General features: G+C 34.3%; 1 pseudogene; it reads right to left on the reverse strand.

The window, feature by feature from the left end:
- Positions 1-5422: 5422 nt before the first annotated feature.
- LOC112398686 (ferritin heavy chain pseudogene) lies at positions 5423-5971 on the reverse strand (annotated as a pseudogene).
- Positions 5972-9787: the final 3816 nt, after the last annotated feature.

Here is a 9787-nt window from a genome sequence, read left to right on the forward strand (position 1 = left end):
TCTCACACCACTTTCTCCTCAACTGAAAGGGGTTGATCAAGTGTACCACTTGAGTCTTACCAACTGGGGGATTTCCCCCTAATGCTGTTTTTTTGTTTGTTTATTTGTTTTCTTTTTAAGGGCTGCACTTGATTAGAACTGCTGTGCCAAAGCTGTGCTTGGTGCTTGTTCATGTACCCATAGACCTAGTCAAGCATTTTTAAAAATTCTAATTGCTGTCCATAGGGAACTTCCCGTGTTGCTATGGCTGTAGTTGAGGGAAAAGTCTATTGATGCCTTTCTAAAGTTCAAATTTAGGAATAAAAGGAACCAAAAGTTTTATTGTTTGGGCCTAATTATGAAGTTTGTGCTGGAATATTTGGTGAAATTAAAGCCATTTTTTTAAAAGCAGCAAACATAATTTAATGATACAAATAATATCCTGGCAGGTTTTTTTTTTTTTTTTTTTTGCTTTCATGTCCTTTAAATAGTGCAAAAAATGGAAGAGAAGGAAACATACTGCAATTTATAATTTAATATGTTTGACCAAGAATCAATGGTAGACTTATGGAAGTAATTTACAGCTGGATTTGGAATTCTCCACCCTTATTTCTGGGGATATTTGGATGCATGGATTTAACTCTTAGCTAAGATAAGGGTATTGGAGTTGATGATGTGCTACTTCAAGTCCAAAACTCACCTGGTAACCCCAAGGGAGAACTGGTTTATTGATGGCTTCTGGGTGGAAAACATGATTAGAAGGCAGTAAGATAATGCTGGGAATATCTGCCTTGAGCAGGTTACTAGAAGACCTTGCCATCTAATCTTTTTTATATTTCATAATTTTTGTGACCTGTTGAAGAAATCTGTTGCCTTCCAAGATTGTAAAGATACTCTTCTATGTTTTCATATAGAAGATGTATTGTTTTACTTTTGAATGCATATCACTTCATCTGGAATTCATTTTTGTGTAGTGTGAAATAAAGGCAAAGTTTCCCATATGGATACCAAATTTTTGCAGAAATCTTTATTGTAAAGCCTACCTGTTCTGCAAAGCACTATAGGGTCACTGTTTAATAAGTCCAGTGAAATATATCTGTGGGACTGTTTCTGCACTCTTTATTGTATTCCATTATTCTGTTTTATTTTCATTCACAGTATCTTAATTAATGTAACTTTATAATAGATCAGTAGGTAGTGAAAGTTTCCAGCTCTTTTTAAAATCAATAATGTCTAGATTTTTCCTATATTATTGCATTGCCACGTATACTTTTTAAGTTGACATATAATTGACATGTAACATTGTTAGTTTCAGGTGTACAACAAAATGATACAATATTTGTGTATATTGTCACATAATCACAAAAATCTAGTTAACATCCATCATCATGCATAGTTATAAATTTTTTTCTTGTAATAAGAACTAAGGTCTTTCAAATATCTAATACAGTATTAACTATAGCTACATGGTATACATTATATTCCCATGACATTTATTTTACAACTGGAAGTTTTGTCTTTTAACCATTTTTATTCATTTTGCCCACCCCCACTCTCCCACGCCCTCACCCCCCAACCCCGGCAACCATCAATCTGTTCTCTGTATCTGTGAGAACATATTTCGTTTGTTCTGTACATTCCACAAGTAAGTGGAATCACTTAGAATTTGTCTTTTTCTATGACTTAACTCACTTACCATAATGCCCCCAAGTTTCTTTCATTTTGTCACAAATCACAAGATTTATTTAAATCACTGAATAATATTCCTGTGTGTGGGATATATAAAGATACCAAATTTTTAAATATATTCATCCATCAGTGGACACTTAGGTTTCTTCCATGTTTTGGCAATTGTAAATAATGCTGCAATGAACATGTGGGTGCATATATCTTTTCAAGTTAGTATTTTTATTTTCTTTGGATAAAACCCAGAAGTGAAGTTGCTGGATCATATGGTAGTTCTACTTTTAGGTTTTTTTTTTTTTTCTTTGCAGTACGCAGGCCTCTCACTGTTGTGGCCTCTCCCGTTGTGGAGCACAGGCTCCAGAAGCGCAGGCTCAATGGCCATGGCTCACGGGCCTAGCCACTCCGCAGCATGTGGGATCTTCCCAGACCGGGGCACGAACCCGTGTCCCCTGCATCGGCAGGTGGACTCTCAACAACTGCGCCACCAGGGAAGCCCTACTTTTAGTTTTTTTGAGGAACTTCCATACTGCTTTTCATAGTGGCTGCACCAATGTACATTCCCACTAAGAGTGCAAAGGGTTCCCTTTTCTCCATATCTTCACCAATGCTTGTTACCTCATGTTTTTGATAATAGACATGAAGTGATATCTCATCGCAATTTTGATTTGTATTTTCCTGATGAATAGTGATGTTGAGCACTTTTTCATACACCTGTTGGCTATCTGTATGACTTCTTTGGGAAAATGTCCTTTAAGTTTGTCTTCCCATTGTTATTCAGATTATTTTTGTGCTATTGACTTGTATGGCTTAATATATTTTGGATATTAACCCCTTATTAGAAATGTATTTTCTTCTAGGAGTTTTATCATTTCAGGTCTTAGACTCAATTATTTAATCCATTTGAGTTATTTTTGTGTACAGTGTAAGATAGTAGTCCAGTTTCATTCTTTCACATGTTACTGTTATTTTATGTATGCCTCATGTAATCACAAAGCAATAACCTATAGAAGAAGCATGAAAGATATAGGAGTATAAGCATAACACTTCAGTAAACTATCATATTACAAAGGAAGAGAGCAAGAAGAAAGGAACAGAGAAATTATGAAGCAACCAGAAACAATTAAAAAATAGCAATAATTATGTACCTGTCGATAAACTTTAATGTAAATGGACTAAATTCAATCAAAATACATAGACCCATCTGTATGCTGCCATCAATAAACTCACTTCAGATGTTGAATGTTGTCACATGCTTTTTCTGAGTCTTTTGAGATAATATGATTTTTTTTATCCTTAATTTTGTTAACATTGTATATCACATTGATTTGTGGACATTGAACCATCCTTGCATCCATGGAATAAATTCTTCTTGATCATGGTGTATAATCCTTTTAATGTATTTTTGAATTCAGTTTGCCAGTATGGTATTGAGGATTTTTGCATCTATGTTCAACAAGGATTTTGGCCTGTGATTTTCTTATCTTGTGTTGTCCTTGTCTGGTTTTGGTATCAGGGTAATCATGACCTCATAAAGTGAGCTTGGAAGTGTTTCCTAATTTATTTTTGGAAGAGTTTGAGAAGGATTGGTATTAATTCTTCTTTGAATATTTGGTAGAATTCACCAGTAAAGTCATCTAGTCATGGACTTTTTGTTGTTGTTCTTTTTTTTTTTTTTGCGGTACGTGGGCCCTCTCACTGCTGTGACCTCTCCCGTTGCGGAGTACAGGCTCCGGACACGCAGGCTCAGCGGCCATGGCTCATGAGCCCAGCCGCTCCATGGCATGTGGGATCTTCCTGGACTGGGACACGAACCCGTGTCCCCTGCATTGGCAGGCGGACTCTCAACCACTGCGCCACCAGGGAAGCCCTGTTGTTGTTCTTGTTGGGAGGTTTTTTGATTACTGATTACCTCCTTACTAGTGATTGGTCTGTTCAAATATTCTCTTCATGTTTCAGTTTTGGTAAGTTGAATGTTTCTAGGAATTTATACATTTCTTCTAGGTTATCTAATTTGTTGGTGGATAAATTTTCATAGTAGTCTCTTATATTCCTTTGTATTTCTGTGGTATCAGTTGTAACATCTCCTCTTTCATTTCTGATTTGTTTATTTGAGTCCTCTCTTTTCTTTGTGTATCTAGCTAAAGGTTTGTTAATTTTGTTTATTTTTTTAAAGAACCAGATCTTAGTTTCATTGATCTTTTCTATTAACATTTTAGTCTGTATTTCATTGATTCCATTCTGATCTTCATATTTTACTTACTTCTACCAATTTTAGAGTTCATTTGTTGTTCTTTCTCTATTTCCTTGATATGTAAAGTTAGGTTGTTTATTTTAGATCTTTGTTTCTTGGTACAGACATTTATCCCTATGAACTTTCCTCTTCAAACTGCTCTTGCTACATCCCATAAGGTTAGGTAGGTTGTATTTCCATTTTCATTTGTCTCAAGGTAATTTTGTATTTCTCTTTTAGTTTCTTTGAGCCATTGTGTGTATGATAGCATGCAGTTCAGTCTCCATATATTTGTGAATTTTCTGGTTTTCTTTATTTTATACAGTGGGTGGTCAAAAAAAATGATTGATATGATTTCATCTTCTTAAGTGTATTAAGACTTCTTTTCTGACCAACATATGACCAGTCCTGGGAATACTTCATATGTGCTTGAGTAGAATATGTATTCTGTTGCATTTTGGTAGAATGTTATATATATATTTCTGTTAAATCCACCTGTACTACCACGTTGTTTAAAGTCAATGTTTCCTTACTGATTTTCTGTATAGGTCCTCTATCCACTGATGTTAATGGGGAATAAAAACCCCCTACTATTATTGTATTGCTGTCTACTTCATCCTTTACATATGTTCATACTTTGTATGTCTAGGTATTTCTATACTGAGTGCATCAATACTTAAACAATGTTATATTCTCTAGTTTGATTGACCCCTTTATCATTATGTGATGACCTTTGTCTCTTATGAGAGTCTTTGTTTAAACTTTATTTTGTCTGGTATATCTACCCCAACTTTCTTTTGGTTTCTGTTTGTATGGAATACCCTTTTCTATCCCTTCACTGTCAGTCTATGTTTGTCCTTATATCTGAAGTGAATTTCTTGTAGGCGGCAAACAGATGAGTCTAGTCTTTTGATTGGAGAATTTAGTCCATTTACATTGAAGTTTATTGATAGGTATGTTACTATTGTCATTTTGTTGTTTTGTGTTGTTTTATAATTCCTCTGTTTCTTTTTTCTCTTTCTTTGTGATTTGATTATTTTCTTAATTGGTATTCATAGACTCCATCTTTTGTGTGTCCTCTCTAGATTTTTGCTTTGTGGTTAACAAGAGGCTTTCATAAAATAACTTACTTTATAGCAATCTATTTTAAGTTGCTAACAACTTAAGTTTGAATGTATTCTAAAACCCAGCATTTTTAGAATTGCCATATCTTTAAAACCAGCTTGTCAGAATCTTTCTTATAAACAACATGTTATTTTGATTATAAGGAGACAACTCTATACAGAATTAATATCTTTATAATATTGAGTCTTTCAATCCATTAACATTCCCTATCCCTCCATTTATCTAATTCTCTTTTTTTTGGGGGGGTACCAAATTACTTTATTTGAAGGAATGGTACTAAGGAAAGGACTTATAGATGTTTTGGTACAACTTACAGAAAAGGTAAAGGTAACCCAAACATGCATGCACTGCCTTGGTGACCAGGGAAGTCACCCCTGTGGCTACAGGAAGCCAGCCTGAGGCTTAGCTCTCATTATCACTATTTCCCAGGGTGTGCTTATCAAAGAGATACTGTGCCATGCCAGATTCGGGGGCCCCATCATGCGCAAGTTGGTTACATGGTCACCCAATTCTTTAATGGATTTCATCTGATCATTCAGATAATGAGTCTCAATGAAATCACACAAATGGGGGTCATTTTCTCAGTGGCCAGTTTGTGCAGTACCAGTAGTGACTGACTCACACATTTTTCAAGTGTAGCACACATTCCATTGTATTCAGCTCATTCTTCCAGTCATCACAGTCTGGTTTCTTGATATCCTGAAGGAAGATTCAGCCACCCTGTTGGTTCTGCAGCTTCATCAATTTCTCAGCATGTTCCCTCTCCTCACAAGACTGGTGAAGAAAGTATTTGGCAAAGTTCTTCAAAGCCACATCATTGAGGTCAAAATAGTACGACATGGACAGGTAGACATAGGAGATGTAGAGCTCCAGGTTGATCTGGCGGTTGATGGTGTTCTCCGAGTCCTGGTGGTAGTTCTGGCACACCTGCGAGGGGGACACGGTCGTCATGGCGGGCGGCTGTGGTGAAGTGGTGGCAGTGGCTGTATAGCGCTATAACGACAGCGGGGACCTTGGGGCAGTCAGAGGGCACTGTGAGGTGGTGGCGAGGGCTGGCTCTGAGCGTCTGGCCAGAGCGGGGGACGAGCGCTGGGTTCCATCCAAGCACTGTTGAAGCAGGAAACCATGGCTACTCTCCACGAGGACTGTCTAGTTCTCTTTTTAATACTTCTTAACTTAGAATAACTACAAAACATTGTTCTGTACATCATGTTTTCTTAGCTTGATATTTTATTTTTGTATGCTATTAAATGGTATCATTTTATATCCAAAACTTTTGTAGTTATATAGAAGTATAAACATATCTAGATAGCTAACAAGATAAGTATATAGATAAGCATACATATAAATACTTGTATACACCAAGCTTTTTTATTTACAAAATTGTCATTTATAAACAGCAAATTATTATTTTTTTCTTGCCTTGTTTTACTGACAATATATCCAACACAATCTTGGTGTGTTTTATTGAGTATACCTTTTTTATTCTGGATTTCAGAAAGATTTCAGTACTTTATTCTTTACTGAATCTGTTTTTGCTCTTGTTTTTGTTTGTTTTTTAAGTGAACATTCTTTATGAGATTAAGATAAATCTTCCAAATTTTCTTAGCATCTTTGAATGTTTGTGAATTATATTAAATGATATTTTTGCAACTACATATACACTTTTCAATAGATACCATATGTATGTTTTTCTACCTTATTAATATGGTGAATTACATCGCTTGATGTTTCTGTATTGTGTTTCTTGGAAGCAAATTATGTTGAGATATATTTATTTTAGTTAAGTAGATAGATGATAGGTGGGTAGATAAAGATAGATTTGATATGTTAATATTTTGTTTTGAAATTTTACATCTATATTTATGTGAAAGGTTAGCCTATAATTTTCTTATTTTGTAATATCATTGTCCAGTAACTAAGTTATATTGTACACATAGAAAACTTTGCTGAGTAGTTTGTGTATAATCAGTATTATTTCTTCCTTAACTGTCTGGAAATTATGTAGGTGACACCAACTTGACCTGGTAAATCTCATTGAGTAAATTTTGGTACACATTCTGATATATTTATTAAATATAGTAATATTCTGTTTGTCAGTTTTGGTAAATTGTGTTTTCCTAAAATATTGTTAAATTCATCTGAAATACAAAATATTTGGTGTAAAGTTTATCATAATTTTTATTTTCCTTTTTATTAATGCCCATAAAATTAGTAGTTTTCATGCATGTTTTCTCTTTTTTGCTTGATTAATTTTGTTTTTTGGTTTATAAATTAGCTTTTAAGAATAACTAAAGTGCCTTTGTTGATTTTCTTTATGGTATGCTTGTTTTTTTTATTTCATTGAATCCTACTTCCACATTTTTATTGTTCTTTTTTAATTAAAATAAAGATGAAAGTCAATGAGAATACGATAAATCAACTTGGAAGAATGCTGTGAAACAAAACTAAACATTTATGTAATGAATATGAATCATTTGACTTACTTTCTAATTTTAGTTCAGATGTAGTATTGTTTTCACAAGTTTACAAATGATAAGAATTAGAAAGAGAAAACTTAAGTAAATTAACTGTAGGTTGCAGAGATAGGGTTGGAGGTGAAACTAGCATTTAAATCAAGGTTTTCCAGAATTGAAAGTCCATTATTGTCTCATATTACTATACTGCTCTGGCAAATGTTTTGTGAAGTTACACTTATAGATCTTGAATAGGTGTCCAGAGTTTGTCTACCATCTATCATTTGACGCTTTGCTTTCAATAGCTAAAATTTCACACCTTATCCTCCTCACATATTTTTTGTATATTGCAATATTCCTTCTTTTTCCTTTTCCTCCTTTTTCTCACACAATTTTATTTTTATTTCCTTCCTTAGTTTTCAGCCAAATGTGTAACTCCAGGCTATAAATGCATAGCAATAAGATAGAATATATTTTGAAAACCATTCTTCCATTTCTTCTTTTTTTTTTTTTTTAATGCACCTGGATTAGCTTAGCCAAAGTTTGTGGGTTTATTTGCTCAATTAATGGTCGCTGACTGATGGACTGTCTGAAAAACACCCTATTGTTCCTAAATTAGTTGTAGCAAATAAATATGTTTCTCAGTCATTATTTGGAAAACATCTGCATTGGTAAGCAGCTTTTGCTACAGTAACAGATTCTTGACTCTAAATGACCTAAATAAGTGAGTATATTTTTATATAACAAGTTTGAGGGCTTCTAGTATTGGTTTAGTGGTTTAAAGATGTCAAAGACAATATCTCTTTGATTCCCTTGACTTTTCTCCCATGTCTGCAAGGTGGCTGCTCAAGAGCCAAGTCTTTTGTTAACATTCAAAACAAGAAGGCAAAGGCAAAATCAGATGTGAAGGGAGTGGTAGATGGTAGTTACAGTTGTCACTGACTTATGAAATAGTTAGCTAAGGAATAGGTCAGGAAGGGATTAGAGAGCCTGCAAGGAGAGGAATATGGGACAACTATTGGAAGGAATGAGTCTTGGGGTAGAAAATAAATGATTAGTAGAAATTCTAAACAATGGTCAGGGTCTGTGAATTCTTGCTTTTTATCTGGATTGTTACAGGTTTATGAGAAAAACAAAGAAAGTTTATTAAAAACATGCATGGAGGATTACAAAGTCAATAATGTAACTTAGGACTCTTGTTTATAACTGATATAAACCCAAATCAAAATCAAATAAATAAGTAAAGCAATCTCTGGCTTTCATAAGAGAACATTTCAGTAGTAGAACTATTTCCAAGCATAAATTATCTCATGTACTCTAGATTACATGAGAGGTATATTTGTAACTCAGTGCTGATTTTCTCCATGTTGGCTTCATTTCAAGGAGGTTACTCCTGGGTGAGACAAAATGGCTTGATTCTACTGATTAGGCAAACCTAGACGAAAGAGAGTGCTTCATTCACTATAGTTTCAATCCAGGTGTTGGGATTTGAGTTTCTCTGATTTGGTCTTATTCAGAGCAAATAATCAACTTTATAATCAACTTTAAATCATTTATTGTGGCCAGGAACATCCAGAGGTGTGGTCACCCATCTACAATTATAAAGACTGAGATTGGGAATAATTACTTCCCACAAGGAAATTCAATGGAAATTGATGTTAAAATAATAGATACTTATGGCCAAGTGAACTGGTTCAAGTTAAGTTGTCTGTAAAGTGTGGAAATTTAAAAATCACCATGGTTTGGTTTTGGGGTCCTAAGAACTGTATAAGTAAAAGAAAAGGGTTTTTTTTGGTGCAGATTTGCTTCAATGAGAACTATTAGAGTAGATATCCAAAGATAATAATAGAGCAGAAAAATCCACATGAGAAAACCTAATGGGAAGTAATATGAAAAAATTGGGTAGGGTACAGATGCTGAAGGTGTAATTTCACAAAGAGTGCAAATTAATGGTAAATTGAGAGAGAGGAAAATAAAACCTTAGAGATATAGATTAAGACAGTGTGTTCAAAGGGAATAGAAATTTTTAAGATGCCAGTGACTAGGACAGTGGCTGGTACCAGACAAATATTTGTTGAATCTATGCAGGTAAAATGCAACATTATAAAATCCACGGATAATTGTGTTAGCAGTTAAGTACTTTGAAAAGATGATGTATTCAAACAATAATAGATCATAGTTTCAGTGTATTTGACAGGTGAAGAAAGGAGCTCTACCTAAATTCATGGCTGCTACTGGAGTTAAATAAGGAAAGCATAAGGAAGATGAATATGAAAACTACAGCAAAATTTCTTCAGAATGGGTCAAAACC

The sequence above is a fragment of the Neophocaena asiaeorientalis genome, unplaced genomic scaffold (assembly GCF_003031525.2).
Source record: "Neophocaena asiaeorientalis asiaeorientalis breed wild unplaced genomic scaffold, Neophocaena_asiaeorientalis_V1.1 scaffold26, whole genome shotgun sequence".
In the NCBI taxonomy this organism is placed as follows: Eukaryota; Metazoa; Chordata; class Mammalia; order Artiodactyla; family Phocoenidae; genus Neophocaena; species Neophocaena asiaeorientalis.